Below are 17,921 nucleotides of genomic sequence, written 5' to 3' on the forward strand. Positions count from 1 at the left end.
CCAGGAGGTAGGGAATGCTCCTCCTCCCCATTGTCACGCAGGGGCACAGGTTCATCCATGGTCTGGCCCTCTATAAACATACACGCAGAGAAAACGGAAGGGACTTTACCCAATTTTTCTTTTTGTTAACGCCAGTAAAGTGTTTATGAGCTAAAAGAAATGGGATTTTAAAAGTTTATAGAGTATGCTACTCAACTGTTGCATACTAAAAAGCGCTTCCTTGTAGTAGGTACAAACATCAAACAACCAATGTACTTTGCTATAGGGAAGATGAGCTGTTTTCACAACACTGTCTGACGCAGTCAGCCCTAGAGAAAGCAGCACAGCGCCCAAAGACTCAGTGGGACTTGCACTCTCTTGAGGTGGGCAAATGTAATCTACGATGACTTTTTATTCACCTCCTCAGCTATTGGAGCTCCTTTGGTTCCGATCTGAATTGTTGCTTCCTACAGCCCTGTAGAGCACAGCCAGTGTTTACTGTTGCACGTTCATTTTCAGGCCATGAAAGAATAGATATATTGTTATTTTTATGTCATTAATTTGGATTAAAGATTGACCCACACCCTGCAGTCCTCAAAATTATTTCCCCTGTGGGTCTGTGAATAATGTTTTGTTTTGGCTGTCAGCCCAATGACATCAGGCTCTGAAATTTGCCGTGGTTAAGGGTGTTTTCTACTATGATTTTGAAATAAATCAAGGAAAAAAACCCATGTGAGCTAATCAAGCACCTCTCTTATAAAAATACCCTCAAAATTCGTTATAAAAGTTGGAAAACAAAATAATTCCTATTTTACAGATAAGGAAATTGAGATACATAGGGACTGTATTGTATCCCTCCCACAGCACAACTTAGCAGGGGTAGTGGGACATGCCAGGAGGTGAAATTTCTCCTCCACAGATTTCTGAAGAACACTCTCCTCAGAGGAATGGCTTTCAGGAGGCTGCAGAGGGAAAGACAAGAGTAGTGACCTCAGCACCTGGGATCTCTGGGCAGTGATAAGGAAAGGAAGCCTAAAAACCATGGTCTGAGAGCCCCTGCTACCTGACATCATGTCAGCTTCCACCATCCTTCTATGAAGAAACAGCTGTTATAATGGCCACAATCTGCTCCATTTAATGCAAATTAGGTATGGCACTGGGCACCTGATGACTTGCCAAGGCAGCTCTTTGCTGGCACAACACCTTTCTGAAAGGAAGTAAAAGCAGCTTTCTCTTGTGTTCTGCAAGAGCAATAGCTAAAGGCAAACACTGAAGGGGGCTCGGCCAAATGAAAATGGTGTTTAGCTGTCTGGGATGAGCCAGGACACTATCTTCTCCCTCAGAAAATATTACAGTATCTCAGAGTGAGGAGTTTTCTATCCTTGGTCAGAAATAGCAACTTGAAAGGTTGTTGTGAGTTATTTCTCTATCTTTCTAGGCAACTTAAATGTTGGCCAAAGAGAAAATTGTCCATTTCTGTGTCCAGTTTACTGGACAGCATCATTTTCTGGACTTTGTGTGAGGGAAGCAGTCCATTTAGGGAGGCTCTGAGGGGAGTGATGGAACATTTTTCTGTTTAGTTAATAATTTACTGGCTGGTGAGGTCTTCTTCAGCTGAGCTGGATTCTTTCTTGTGCACATGTTTTGGTTTTCTGTTGTACTCCCAAATGATTCACTGCCTGTCCACTAATGCACAGAGTGAGTAATCAGTAACCAGTGCAGAACACTTATTAAAAGCTAGGCAGGAAGGCTTGTTGTTTATATTCAACTCAGAAGTTTCATTGGAACTGGGAAACATTTTAGTACAGATCCTTCTCCTTACACCATAAGAGAGGCAGGCCCCTATTGCAGCAGCCCCACTACATGCGGGGGAAAGGGCCAGTACCAATAACCCATACAGAGGTTTCATACTCCTTCACATCACTACACCCAATAACCAAGAGACAGCTGGGATCTTCCACATGGCAGTGGGGCACTGCAGCTAGGCCACATTTGATACAGGATGAAAATACAACATTTGAAGAAGCAATAAAATAGGTGGGCCAGACCCAGTGCTCCCTCTAATTTTTTACATCCCTGTGCGGAATGAATTTTGTTATGTGCACCACGCCGGAGGTGCTGTGTGGCCAGGGTGGGGCTGAGGGGTTCGGAGCGTGGGAGGGAGCTCAGGGCTGGGGCAGAGGGTTGGGGTGCAGGGGATGAGGGCTTCAGCTGGGGGTGAGGACTCTGGGGTGGGGCTGGGGATGAGGAGTTCAGGGTGTGGCTGAGGGCTCTGGCTGGGGGTGAGTTCAGGGCTGGGGCTGGGACAGAGGGTTGGGGTGCAGGGGAGGGCAAGGGAGAGGGTCCTGGCTGGGGGTGCAGGCTCTGGGGTGGGGCTGGGGATGAAGGGTTTGGGGTACAGGCTGACCCGGGGCTGCGGCAGGGAGAGAGGACTCCCCCCAGTCCTGTCTAGTAACAGCAGCCCGTGACCAGGGGAGAGTCGCCTCTCCCTGCATGCACGGCTCTTGTTAGCCTGTTCTGCAGCCACGCAGCTTAGAGGGAACTTAGGCCAGACCTCAAGTCCTTACTCTGTTTTACCTAATGTTGGGATAGTTCATTCGTTCTCTTTGTACAACCCCTTTGTTATAACCTGGGAACATTTAGTGCATTATAAGGCCCTACATACTTTTGAGACACCCTGGGAAGAATAGTATCAGAGGGGTAGCTGTCTTAGTCTGCATCTGTAAAAGCAGCAGAGTCCTGCGGCACCTTATAGACTAACAGACGTATTGGAGCATGAGCTTTCGTGGGTGAATACCCACTTCGTCGGATGCATGTAGTGGAAATTCCCAGAGCGAGGAATAAATATGCAAACAAGAAGCAGGTTAGGGATAACGAGGTTAGTTCAATCAGGAAGAATGAGGCCCTCTTCTAGCAGTTGAGGTGTGAACACCAGGGAGGAGAAAATGCTTTTGTAGTTGGCGAGTCAGTCACAGTCTTTGTTTAATCCTGGGCTGATGGTGTCAAATTTGCAAAGGAACTGAAGCTCAGCAGTTTCTCGTTGAAGTCTGGTCGTGACGTTTTTTTGCTACAGGATGGCTACCTTTAAATCTGCTGTTGTGTGTCCTGCGAGGCTGAAGTGTTCTCCTACAGGTTTTTGCATATTGCCATTCCTAATATCTGATTTGTGTCCTGTGTCCATTTATCCTTTTACGTAGGGACTGTCCAGTTTGGCCGATGTACATAGCAGAGGGGCATTGCTGGCTCATGACGGCGTATATGACATTGGTGGACGTGCTGGTGAATGAACCGGTGATGGTGTAGCTGATCTGGTTAGGTCCTGTGATGGTGTCGCTGGTGTAGATATGTGGGCAGAGTTGGCATCGAGGTTTGTCACATGGATTGGTTCCTGAGTTAGAGTTACTATGGTGCGGTGTGTAGTTGCTGGTGAGAATATGCTTCAGGTTGGCGCGTTGTCTGTGTGCGAGGACTGGCCTGCCTCCCAAGGCCTGTGAAAGTGAGGGATTGTTGTCCAGGATGGGTTGTAGATCACTGATGATGCGTTGGAGAGGTTTTAGCTGAGGACTGTATGTGATGGCCAGTGGAGTTCTGTTGGTTTCTTTCTTGGGCTTGTCTTGCAGACCAACACCTACAAGATTTTCACCAAGCATTCTCAAAACTATGATACCCAAACGAGGAAATAAGGAAACAGATCAACAGAGCCAGATGTGTACCCAGAAGCCTCCTGCTGCAAGACAAGCCCAAGAAAGAAACCAACAGAACTCCACAGGCCATCACATTCAGTCCTCAGCTAAAACCTCTCCAACCCATCATCAGTGATCTACAACCCATCCTGGACAAAAATCCCTCACTTTCACAGGCCTTGGGAGGCAGGCCAGTCCTCGCACACAGACAACGCGCCAACCTGAAGCATATTCTCACCAGCAACTACACACCACACCATAGTAACTCTAACTCAGGAACCAATCCATGCGACAAACCTCGATGCCAACTCTGCCCACATATCTACACCAGCGACACCATCATAGGACCTAACCAGATCAGCCACACCATCACCGGTTCATTCACCTGCATGTCCACCAATGTAATCTACGCCATCATAAGCCAGCAATGCCCCTCTGCTATGTATATCTGCCAAACTGGACAGTCCCTACGTAAAAGGATAAATGGACACAGGACACAAATCAGATATTAGGAATGGCAATATGCAAAAACCTGTAGGAGAACACTTCAACCTCACTGGACACACAATAGCAGATTTAAAGGTAGCCATCCTGCGGCAAAAAAACGTCAGGACCAGACTTCAACAAGAAACTGCTGAGCTTCAGTTTCTTTGCAAATTTGACACCATCAGCTCAGGATTAAACAAAGACTGTGACTGGCTAGCCAACTACAAAAGCATTTTCTCCTCCCTGGTGTTCACACCTCAACTGCTAGAAGAGGGCCTCATTCTTCCTGATTGAACTAACCTCGTTATCCCTAACCTGCTTCTTGTTTGCATATTTATTCCTCGCTCTGGGAATTTCCACTACATGCATCCGACGAAGTGGGTATTCACCCACGAAAGCTTATGCTCCAATACGTCTGTTCGTCTATAAGGTGCCACAGGACTCTTTCCTGGGAAGAATGTGAGCTTTCCACATTGGTGCAAGATATTTCCATAAAATAACTATTGGAAATGGTGAAAAACAAATGATAACAGTTTATGGGAGCTCAAGAAATTCCAGCAGCTCTTTGTTCAAAGAGAGCTGACACAACAGCGTTTCCCTGAAATTTCATAATCCCTTTTTTCAGGGACTTCCTCTCTACTGTCAGCAGTTTTTAATCAAATTGCACAGAACCAGTATATTTTGCCCCTCAAGTCAGATCTCTGTTGACAAAATCAAGGCCCAAGAAGCCGGCATGTTCAGCTTGTATCACCCATTTTTTACCTCTTTGAAACCAGATATCATGGTGTCCTTTTAAAATATGCTCTTAGCAAAGCAAGGCCTCCTTTGGTGCATCTCAGGAAACACTATAATGGAGCATTCATAGAGTTGGTCTGCCCTGGCCACTGAACCTCTTAAAGCCACTGTAGAGAGACTTCTGATCTGATCATCAGATTAAATGAGGCTATAGCTTTCTAATACATTGAATGGCATTTTATACAAGCAGATCACCACAGAATGGAATTTGGGAGGGAGGATACACTTATTAACTGGATATTAGTGCTATATAACAATCCACTTTGCTCTCTTTACTAAAAGGCGCACTATATCTCTACCCCTTCCCAGAGAAGAGAGTAACTGAAGAGTGTCATCCTTCACCTCCAGAATGCAGTCATTAGTTCAGTTAATTAGAGACTGCAATCTGATTAGAAGGATTGAAATAAATGGAGCTACTTTCAAAGTCTCTGGGCCTGATATTAACACTAAAGCCACTGTATACTGTTCTGGCAGTATGATGGAGCCTTAAGGTGGGAATAAGTTACACTTACATTTTGTTCCCAAGTTAAAGTCCCCTTTCCAGTGTCCGAGTGGTGTAGTGACCTTAGTGCAAATGAGAATCAGTTCTTCTGTGTGTACATGAACATGTTTGGACATGTTACAGAACTGAAGCAATCCTGGATTTATCTGATCTATTCTAAGGCTGCTTTACACCACCCTAGCCATGACATGGGAGCCTTAAAATGGGATAAAAGGGAGTTTAGTCTAACTGAGGATCAGAGCCTCATTAGAGTGAATTCTCTTCTAGGCAACCACTCAAAGAACTGACCAAAATTGATCCACTAAAGGTGGAGCAGAACAGTGCTGAATACAAGGAGGTTGTCTCTTGCCCAGTAGGGGGAGTGTCGCTTTCTGGTTTCACCAGACTGGGAACTGAATTATGAAGCTCCCTGTCCAACATTTGTTAATATTATATACTCAATAAACCTGTACAAATCTGAACTTTTCTTTAAATAACTGACATAAGGGAAATGCTCTCAGCACTTCATGCAGTGGATTTTCATGTCATGGTTTTATAGACGTATATTCACCTAGAACTAGATTCTGCATGGCACGTGTGAAGGGGGATGGGAGATGAAAGCACTCTCCCACCCTTGGGTGCCCTGTGTAACAGGTAGGCTGAGTTGCAGGGCCTGCATTTCAGGAACGCAAGGGCTGCTCCATTCTTGGGGTCCCAAAGAAGCTAGGAGTAGGCAGGACCACGGCTCTGCCCCTCTGAGCTCCTTCTGAATCCCACAAAGGGGGGAATATCCCACTACAGCAGGGAGAGACAGGGGAAGAGAGAATGATGAGGTACAGACACATGTCTAATACCCAGGGGACACCCCCTTCACCATCCTGATCAGAACTTTGGGACATCCAAAGAAGACGTTGCTCCTAGAAAATCTGTCACTGAGCCAGCGTATGCTAGGACAGCACAGTGTGGATATTTGCACAGATATGATGTCCCTGACTATTGAATCTTTGGACCTGAGTCTGACTTGGGTTTTTACAGCTGTATAACTCCACTGACACTATTGAAATTACTCCTGATTTTTACCAGGTTGAGATCAGAATCAGGCCCTAGGTGCTTTGATTCAGGGTGCTCCCAGTCATCTGGGACTCAGCAGAACACTGACTATCCATGTTTGAGTGGAGGGAGAAAGTGCCTGTCACTCACTTTACCCCCAGTCCCAGAATTCCCCATGCACATAGTATAACTCGCCCTTCCCAGTCCCTTCTGCAGCGTCGTCCAGGTGGCCCACCTCCAGGTTTCTGAGTCAGAGGCAAACTAAGGAGCAGGCGATGAAGCTGCCCTTTGAACCAGTTCTTTGTGCAGTTTGTTAAGTTCAGCTCCAAAAATATTACAATGGTCATGAGACCTAGATCCTTTGGTCACTGGGTGTAAGGTTACTATTGCAGTGACATTTTGATTACAGCCTCATCTGCCAGAAAGTGCTGACCCATCCCATAGACGTAACCAAGGGTTTAGGTTTCATTGTAAATTACAAACCAAACCAATTTAAACAGGAGACTAGGTTGATGGAAAATGTGGTTAACCTAAGTTTAGAAATTCCTTAGCAACAAAAGGAGTTGAGACCTCAGCGATGTGCTGAGAAATTAGCAAGGCTGTTAGGCAATCAAATCATTGTTCCCCTTGCACTTCCACTGGCAGCATTGTATTACAGTAGGATTCAATGATGTTTGAATAGACGAGAAAATCCAGAAGAACCGGTATGCACACTTGCTGCAGTGTATGCGTTTGCGATCCACAGTAAGGGATCTTGTATGATAAAAATTGTGGTTTTTTTCATTCATCCCAAACCATCCTGCCCTTTCCCAGCACCAATAATTCTGGAGACGAGGGAGGGCAGAAACTTTATCAGCACAAATGATCAGTGGTCACCAGAAGAGCAGCTTTTCCTCATCAAGGAACTAGAGCCGTGGCAATGAATGTGCTCCGATAATGAGAGACTTTGCCGGGAACACTTTATTTTTGAAGGATAACCTAATGGCAGCCTTACACCTAGCAAGTTAGTGGAGAGGGGATAAAATCAGCATGGATAACTATATAAAAAAATAACTAAGACAGTGATTTTTGTCATTGTAATTTTTAGGAGAAATGACAGGTTAGTTAGGATGAAGAGGCCCAACGTACTATGCGTGTACAAAGAAATGCGTGGTCTTCTGATTAGTTAAAAAAACACATATCTGGGTGAGTTTATATATCTTTAAAAATCAGAAGAAACAAGCATTTCTTTTTTATCCCAAATAAACTCCCAACCCCCCACCCCCAACTCCCACCACTTTCATCCAAATATCTGGAACAGAACAGAAGCAGTGATAATTAACAGCTGGGAACCATTGGCAACACAGTGAGCGAATGACAATCCAGTGTACCAGTCAGTTTTCTTCTGGAAGATGTTACATTTTGTCATATATTGGAGGTATTCGCACATTGCTATCATTTCTCAAGGCAACTCTGTTAAGGTTTAAGTGGGTGTTCTGCAGATGCACAGTTGACTAGTACTGACAAGTAGCTTCAAATATGGATGGAGCAGAGTTCTGGGAGACACTCCTTACATGCCAGATGTGTGAGGTTGATTCCTTTACATGCTGCAGACTCTCCCTGTGTGGAGCTGAAATGCGGGAAGCTATTCAGAAATGTCTGTGCTCACCACCAGCAAAATCTTTGCTTTCCTAGGTTCAAACCCAGCAGGATTTGAAGAATGATGTCATCAATTGACAAAAATGTTTCCTCAAAACATCCATGTAGGGGCATATCTTCAATACACAGACTGGCTCCCACCTCTCAGGATCCTAGAGCCCAGGCGCCAGCCCGAGCCCAAATGTCTACATTACGATAAAGAGCCCCTTAGCCCAAGCCCTGTGAGTCTGAGTCACCAGGAAGGGGCCAGCTGTGGGTGTCTGTCAAGTTTCCTTCCCCACTCTGAACTCTAGGGTACAGATGTGGGGACCTGCATGAAACCTCCCAAGCTTACTTTTACCAGCTTAGGTTAAAACTTCCCCAAGGTACAAATTAATTTTACCCTTTGCCCTTGGAATTTCCACTGCCACCACCAAACTTTAACTGGGTTTACTGGGAAACGTAGTTTGGACACGTCTTTCCCCCCAAAATCCTCCCAACCCTTGCACTCCACTTCCTGGGGAAGGTTTGGTAAAAATCCTCACCAATTTGCATAGGTGACCACAGACCCAAACCCTTGGATCTTAGAACAATGAAAAAGCATTCAGTTTTCTTACAAGAAGACTTTTAATAGAAGTAAAGGAATCACCTCCGTAAAATCAGGATGGTAGATACCTTACAGGGTAATTAGATTCAAAACATAGAGAATCCCTCTAGGCAAAACCTTAAGTTACAAAAAAGACACACAGATAGGGATAGTCATTTTATTCAGCACAGTTCTTTTCTCAGCCATTTAAAGAAATCATAATCTAACACATACCTAGCTAGATTATTTACTAAAAGTTCTAAGACTCCATTCCTGTTCTGTCCCTGGCAAAAGCAGCATACAGACGGACACAGACCCTTTGATGTTCTCCATCTTTCCAGCTTTTGAAAGTATCTTGTCTCCTCATTGGTCATTTTGGTCAGGTGCCAGTGAGGTTACGTTTAGCTTCTTAACCCTTTACAGGTGAGAGGATTTTTCCTCTGGCCAGGAGGGATTTTAAAGGGGTTTACCCTTCCCTTTATATCTATGACAGCGTCTAATTGCAGGGTAGACATAACCCCTGTATACCATTTGAGGTAGTGCTCAAGTAGGACTGCTGCCAACTGATAATGGCTGTATTAACAAGGAAGGGTAGGAAATAGGGTGACTTTTTACCTTTCTGATGAGTAAAAAGCTGCCATTTTTGATACAGTAACTTGTCATTGTAGAACTGTACTTTAAAGATCTTTGGAAAACCTTATAACATACAGTTGACATTGTCAGTAATATACATCGAGCACTTCTCTAGAAATTTGTCCTACACATCACAAATTGTCTTGAAAGAAATAGCCATTAAGTTTGCACAGTCCTGAAAGGTGGCTTCCAATACTGATAGCTGTGAATCACCATCAGGCAAACACAAACAACATATATCAGCCCTTGGCATCAGCCTTTTCACTAGAGACAGCAGAAAGCCCAATTTAGTTTCCCAGCCTGGGAGTGGGAGCAGCCTGGGAGACAGAGCAAGTGTATTCTATTGCTTGCATTGTGGACTTAGCCAACAAGCCATGAACAGCCCCTGTTGGCAGTGCTCTCTGAGCCTATAATCCTGATCCAATTTACGTTTGTTTGTGGAGGGTCCATGTTTACCACAGCAACAAGTTTTCTGGGAAATATCAACATGACGGTTACAGTCCGAGCACAGAAGTCTTCCCCACTGACATAATGCCCCATCCCTCTTTGGCCATTGTTTATTGTGTGATGCAAGGGTCGGCTGGGCTACATTCTGGAGGCAGAGGACAGAGGTAAGATTAGAGGTAAACCAAAATGGCAAAATTAGGATGTAAAATTAAATCCAAACTTCCCCCAAGTTAGAGGGTGTCCAGATGAAGAGTTTGGTTTGACGTGTTCTAAAAATAGCTTTTCAAAGTTCAGGACAGTTTAGATATGGGGTTTAACCTCAGGACAATCTCTCGGCAAGATGAATCTTTTGCACCTTTTGCACCAAAACAGAAGAATTCAGGCATTAACAACAAAATGTTACAAAGCAGAAAACAAATAAATACAACTTAAAAAACCTGGGGCAGATCCTCAGCTGGTGTAAATCAGTCTAGTTCCATTGAAATAAATGGAGCTATGCTGCTTTTCACCCACTAGGGATTGAGCCTGCTTTTTTGCATTTATTCCACATTCCCACTTCTTCCAATGACTTACTCACTCAAATGCACATGCCTAGACTGGTTAGAAAAGTTCTGAAGATGTGCCTAATGAAAGGCTCGGCAAAGGCCTGTGGAAGAAATGATGACTGTTTAGGAAAGGATATGACTGTCTTACATTTTCCAGAGACAAGAGACCTTGGCACCGAATTCTCTGTCCAGGGGAAGGAGTTTGTAGGAGGAGCCGTATCTTCAACCCCCCAGTGTCTGGAAGTAAAATCACAGGAAAGAAAGCGACCAAATTCTGTATCCAGGTCTGGGGGATGCCACTGAGCTGAAGGATCCTTTCCAGTTTTCACTGCTCCATCCTCCCGCAGCTGGAAATCAGGATGGCTTTTACTGGCAGCCAGTAAGACTCTGGCCTCTAGTATGCACAGAGAGATCCTTTCTGCTGCTTGTAAAATTGAGGCACTGAATCTCAGGGGCAGGGTGGTAATGGGATTCCAGGGTGAAAAGAGAAATGATCCTCAAGTACACTCAATTTTAACAGCCTGGGTTCATTGGAATCCAAATGGCAGCCATCAGAAAGGAGCATTGTTTGTGCTGTCTCTGGTTAAACAGGAGTTAGGCTGTAAGGGGCTAGAAGCACTGAAGCACAACAAACACGTTTGACGTGGGCTGTTCGATGTGTTTTTTTTACTTGTTGCCACTGAAGGTGCCAGAACACTAAAGGCGTTGACACTAAAGGTGACTAAGTTTCAGAGCATATTGACGGATTTCTGGCTGAGGAAACATCCCAGAGTAAGGGTATGTCTACACGGGCACTTCGTCGGCAAAACGTTGGATCGTTCAGGGGTGTTAAAAAAACACCTCCCCGAACGACAAAAGTTGTACCGACAAAAAGCACCAGTGTGAACAGCGCTCTCCTGCCGACAAAGCCACTGCTGCTCGTGGGGGGCTGGAAGTTTTTTGCCGACAAGAGAGCTCTCTCTAGCGGCACAGTCGTGTCACTAAAAGCTGTGGAGTATAGCCATAGCCTAAGTAAACTGACATCAGTACAACGAACTAAATGAAGAATGCTTGTGGGAACCCAGCCCATGCCACTGGTTAGACTGCCAATAGAGAAGGCAAAGAAAACAGACAGACAGAGGCTAAACTTTCAGGGTCTACATCGTACTGTAAGCAGAGGTAGTTATATTGGAACTATTAAACTGACAATTTAACAAATTGTTACTCGGCCTATCCACAAATGAGCTGGACACCCAGTTCTACACGGCTACTGTCACTGCAGCTTCAAATCAGACCTGCTCAAGAGAGAACAGTAAATGAGAGAAGGGCAGAACAGATGTAAATTACATGATGTAGATAGTATTCAGCCTCCGCATGGGTGCACACGGTAGGATGTGTGCATGGAACCCCTTGCAGAGCCAAGCCACTGTCACTATTATTATTACAGTAGCACCCTGGACCTCCAACCAAGATCAGGGCTAGGCACTGTGAAGCCACAGAGCACATGCATTTGCACCAGCCCTACTGCTGTTGGGAAAGCTTAAACTAAACTGAAATGAACCACTCTTAATCCAAGCACGTCTATACACGTGCACCCAAAGGTGTAAATTAAAACTGATTTCATTATTTAATGCAAGTTTGTGTGTAGACCCGCCCATTGTGAGCCCTACCTCACAATGCCCACAATCTCAATGGACAAAGGCAGGGTGACAGACGGACAGTATGATTATCCCTATTTTACAGAGAGGGAACTGTACGGTGGCAGGGCTCCTCTGAGCTTGCCACATGCCCTCCTAAAGCACATTTCATTATCAATGATAACATAACCAAAGTGTGTTTGATTAGATCACCCTGCAGTTGCAACCAACATTATTTTAATCCTGCAAAATTGTATGCCACTGGGATTCTCAGACCCAAACAATTTATATGTAATAAACTGGCATTACATAAAACACCTATTGTTACTGGGCATGGAAAGTTCCAGTGTAAATGCCAAAAAAACCTAAACACCAGAAATAAATTTGCTCAGGAGGCAAAAGTGCGGGAATGAGACGTGGATGGGGGAGTGGGACACTTCTATAGTGAGGGAAGAGCTGGTTTTCAGTGGGGTGTCAGACTGGCAATTCTATTGGATAAGAGGGAACATTAATGCCCTGTTGTTCTCTAAGCTAAGTGGGCGGGAACAGTGCTACAGGGAGATATGGCAAGAGTGGATAGCAGTGCTGATGGGAGCGAATTCCTGGGGAATGTTTCTCCTGCAGTATTTAACTGTGCTGCTGAGGGGGTGGAGGGTCCTGAGCACTGTAGGATAGTGTTAGAGACTATTTTCATCCCCACGGATATGACATCTGGTAACTCCACATTTCCTAAGGTACAGACTGTGCCTTTAAGGTGACCTGGAAAAGGTCAAAAATTGGGGCTCTGCCCTATTTTGCTGCTTTATGATGCATGAGGGCTGAAAGGGGGGGTTCGTTTTGTACTTAATTGTGATTTTTTTTTCACATTTGAAATTCATTTGAATTTTTCACATTCATTTTCACATTTTTCACATTTGAAACCCTGCCTTGGGTTCTCTGATGACAGCAGAAAACGGCCATAAAAGAGCCCTGAGGATGAAAACTGAGCAGCTAGAGAAAGGGGGAGAGGTGATCAGAGTGGATATTCCTGATACTTTAAGATAAAACAGGAGCAGAATCCCTCCCTCTCATCAAGTCTTTCGCCACGTTTTCAGGGCTGGTTTACAAAGCTCTCCATGTTCTATTCAGGCACATGATTGGGTTCCCGCCTATAGTTCTTCAAATTTTTCACTACATCTTTAGCTCTTTGCTCCCTTTTACAGTCCTGTGTTCTCTTCACTACATTACACACAGATCCTTGTCATTTCCAGGATGGGATTATGAGGCCAAGTTCATCAGATGGAAAACACGGTCAAAGGGCACCAGAGATAATAGAGACCGTTGAAAACTGAAATCTGTGCAGGAAGGGATTGGGAGACTGCAGGAAACGAGGGAAAGCGACACTACAATACCTGCATTGATGGAGCCCACAAACAAAGTGCACTTTTCATCAGCCACCACTGTAGAAACAGAAGAGAAGGTCTATTGACCTGATCGGCCTCTCACGTACAGCAGTGAAACGCCATTGGCCTCACTGGAATTACTCCTGATTTACATCTTTGTAAGTGACAGAAGAATCAAGCCCTGTGGCATTTCTTTTTAAAAAATCTTAGTTTTATTGGATTCCAGCACATTAGAACCTACATGAGATATTTCCAGCATAATGGGAGTTGTAAAATTAATTTGCATGTGGGTAAGAAAAGCAGTAACAATAAACTACTATGTGAAATACAGGGCATCTATTGGCATCAGTGTTTTAAGAGTTGCTGTGCTATTATGCATAACCTGCCCTGCATTTGTTTGTATTCAGTTGTCCAGTCCCTTTACACTTTGGTGGGAGAAGGGGTTAAATAAATAAGTGTATCAAATCTGATCATTTATTATTACTATTGTCATTTAACCATTGTTATATTGCTCTTTATAGTCTTGCTAGATAGAAACTACAGACCATAACAAACAGACAACATGGAAGTGAGCAGTATTAGTAAGGCTAGAGGTATGTTAGGCCGCAACCTTGCAAGTAAGTAACTCCATCCATATGAGTACCCGGTGGGACTAATCATGTGTATAAAGTTATTCCTGTGCCTAAGTATTTGTGGTATAAGGGTCTTACGATATCATACAAAGAAAAGTTTTATGAGCAACAAGTAGGGTCACCAATTCTGGTTGGACGTGTTCCTGGAGGTTTCATCACATGACATAAACTTTAATTCCTGGAGACTCCAGGACAATCCTGGAGAGTTGGCAACCCTAGAAACAAGCGCTCAACGGGGAGATCACATTTTAAGTGACTGAAGACTCTTCATATAGCTTTAGCTTCTGCCCCTTTTTTTGCCTCCCCTGCATTGTATGTTTCCACATGTACCTGGCCCTGCCTCAGAATGATGATAATTCTGTCAGGTATACACACGTCCTGTTAAATAAAGGAGACTATCTTGTAGCAAATGAAATATAAACTCTTATCCTCGGATGAGATTCACAAGGAGGCTATGCTATCTCTACATAGACTCAGGTTTCAGAGTAGCAGCCGTGTTAGTCTGTATCCACAAAAAGAACAGGAGGACTTGTGGCACCTTAGAGACTAACAAATTTATTCGAGCATGCAAATTTATTGGTCCAAAAAACCCAGGCCCGATGCTCATATTTTGTAGCACCATCTACTGGCACCCTGTCCGTTAACTGGAGATATACCATACATATCAACAGACATATCTTTTTTTATAGAGCGCTCCTCTCACTGACCCAACCCCAACTTCTCCACAGTACAGGAGATTCCTATGAGTGTCATGCTGAGTGTCTGACCTGGTATCTTGCCCAGTCATTGAATTAGCCTACATTGGCCGCACCACAGTATTGCAGTGAAGGAAACTTGTGGGATAACGTGTTCAATTTTGAGGGGATTATGATATTCCCCTCCCCTCCCCCATAGAATCATAGAATTATAGGACCGGAAGGGACCTTGAGATGTTGTCTAGTGCAGTCCCCTGCACTCCAGGCAGCACTGAGTATTATCTAGACTTGAGCATCCCTCACAGGTGTAAGTCTAACCTGCTTTTAAAAATCCCCAGTGAAGGAGATTCCACAACCTCCCTAGGCAATTTATTCCAGTGCTTAACCACCCTGACAGTTAAGAAGTTTTTCATAATGTCCAACCTAAACCTCCCTGGCTGCAATTTAAGCCCATTGCTTCTTGTTGTATCCTCAGAGGTTAAAGAGAACATTTTTTCTCCATCCTTCTTGTAAGAATCTTTTATGTACTTGAAAAACTGTTATCATGTCCCCCATCAGTTTTCTCCATACTAATCAAATCCAATTTCTTCAATCTTCCCTCATAGGTCATGTTTTCTAGACTTTAATAATTTGTATTGCTCTTCTTGGGACTCTCTCCAATTCGTCCACATCTTTCCTGAAATGTGGCGCCCAGAATTGGACAGAATACTCCAGTTGAAGCCTTATCAGCATGCAGTAAAGTGGAAGAATTACTTCTCATGTCTTGCTCACAACACTCCTGCTAATATATCCCAGAATTATGTTTGGTTTTTTTGCAACAGTGTTACGTTGTTGACTTATATTTAGCTTGTGATCCACTATGACCCCCCGATCAGTTTCCGCAGTACTTCTTCCTAGGCAGTCATTTCCCATTTTGTATGTGTGCAACTGATTGTTCCTTCCTAAGTGGAATACTTTGCATTTGTTCTTATTGAATTTCATCCTATTTACTTCAGACCATTTCTCCAATTTGTCCACATCACTTTGACTTTTAATCCTATCCTCCAAAGCACTTGCAACCCTTTCCAGCTTGATATAGTCCACAAACTTTATGTGTCCTCTCTATGTCATTATCTAAATCATTGATGAAGATATTGAAAAGAACAGAACCCAGAACTGATCCCTGCACGACCCCACTCGATATGTCCTTCCAGCTTGACAGTGAACCACTGATAACTACTGTCTGGGAACAGTTTTCCAACCAGTTATGCACCCACCTTATAGTAGCTCCATCTTGGCTGTATTTCCTTAGTTTGTTTATGAGAAGGTCATGCGAGGCAGTAACAAAAACCTTACTAACATCAAGATATACCACATCCACTGCAATATACCACATCCACTGCTTCCCGCTTATCCACAAAGCTTGTTACCCTGTCAAAGAAGCTGTTAGGTTGGTGTGACATGATTTGTTCTTGACAAATCCATGCTGTCTGTTATTTATCACCTTATTATCTTCTAGGTGTCTGCAAATTGATTGCTGAATTATTTACTCTATTATCTTTCCAGGTACTGAAGTTAAGCTGACTGGTCTGTAGTTCCCTGGGTTGTCCTTATTTCCCTTTTTATAGACTGGCACAATATTTGCCCTTTTCCAGTCCTCTGGAAGCTCACCATTCTTCCATGACTTTTCAAAGATAATCGCTAATGGCTCAGATATCTCCCAGACAGCTCCTTGAGTATTCTAGGATGTATTTCATCAGGCCCTGGTGACTTGAAAGGACATACACACTCCTTATGAATATTTTAGCTTTTCAGTAACACCAGACATAAACAGAGCATGGTCTCCTTTAAGAAGAGCTCTGCAGAAGCATATATGCTCTGCCTTTGCAGCTGGCTCTACATCTCCAGCTCCTGCAAAATGATACGATCTTCCCTCTCATTGTGTTTGTTTTAAGGATTGCACTATCTACTCAGGCTTTTGGGTTGAGTGAAACCCCATGCTGAAGTTTCCACTGCAAGCACCTTCCCTCCGCCAAAAAAAGTGGTTTTGAATCCCTGTACATACAAGCGCTTTTATTCTGTGAGCCAAATCCTGGCCTCAGATAAGTACATGCAGCTTCTGTTAAAGGGCTACATTTGCATAGAGGTCAGAGGCGTTTGTCATATCCTACTGGGGAGAATCAGGCTCAAATTCAACAGCAGTGTGTGTGTTTTCCATATCAGAGCACAGAAATAGGCCTTGTATTCACAGCACATACAAAAGACTTTTTAATATAGTAAAAATAATGACCTAGACTTTAGCTCGAGGGTGACTTCTGTTTTCTTTTCCTAGCGTAACCCTACAAACACCCTATTTATCAGGCTCCAGGAACCTGTGTTACCTTATTCCTTAAGGTACAGCATATACTACATTCCCTGCTTAAAATGACATTTTCAAAGCCCTTTACAGGATGGAATAAACTATTTCCAGTCCCTCCTCCCGTGAACAGTTGTCAGAGTCGTGTTTAAAATAGAACCCTGTTTGCTGCCATGGCTTTCACATAATTCAGAGGAGACCTGGCAGTTAGCCCTACACTTTTCCCAGAATAACCCAGCCTAGCACTCATGTGACACACTAGAGTCGCCAAGTCACTAAAAGATTCCTTGCTAGAACTTAGCTTTCAGTGTCATTAGGGTGACCAGACAGCAAATGTGAAAAATAGGGACGGGGGTGGGGGGTAATAGGAGCCTATATAAGAAAAAGACCCAAAAATCGGGACTGTCCCTATAAAATCGGGACATCTGGTCACCCTAAATGCCATCCAGGCTGCTCCACTGATGTCAATGCAGTTGCATGGGTGTAAGGGAGGGCAGAATGTGACCCAAGATATATCCAATGGCTATCTTACAGTGGTGAAGGTCCCAGAGACAGTCTGTGCACCCCCCTAACCAACTCCTCTTTTCACGGCAAAAGATGAAACAGAACGAAGGGGAAGGGGAGGCAAGATTTATTTAGAATCTGGGGGGCTTAGAGGAATAACTCAGGGGCCAGATTCTGCTCCTGCTTTCACTCATGCAGCCTACTGACTTCGGGGGTAGTGCACAGGGGGTAAGTCAGAGCACTGAGGAATTTTGGGTGGCTTCCCTCACTGTGCTCCTGGCAGCAGACTGCTCCTTTCTCCGTGGGTACCTTCACATTAGGGAATTGTACCACTGCTAATTGCACTGATGAGACTGCTGATGTGAATAGCAATGATGCTGCAGCAAGTCTGCTAGCCAGGCAGTTGCAGGTGCAGTTCTGCCCTATGTCCCTTCCTAGCACTCTAGTGGAATGCT

This window comes from Eretmochelys imbricata, chromosome 3 (genome assembly GCF_965152235.1).
Source record: "Eretmochelys imbricata isolate rEreImb1 chromosome 3, rEreImb1.hap1, whole genome shotgun sequence".
Lineage (NCBI taxonomy): Eukaryota > Metazoa > Chordata > Testudines > Cheloniidae > Eretmochelys > Eretmochelys imbricata.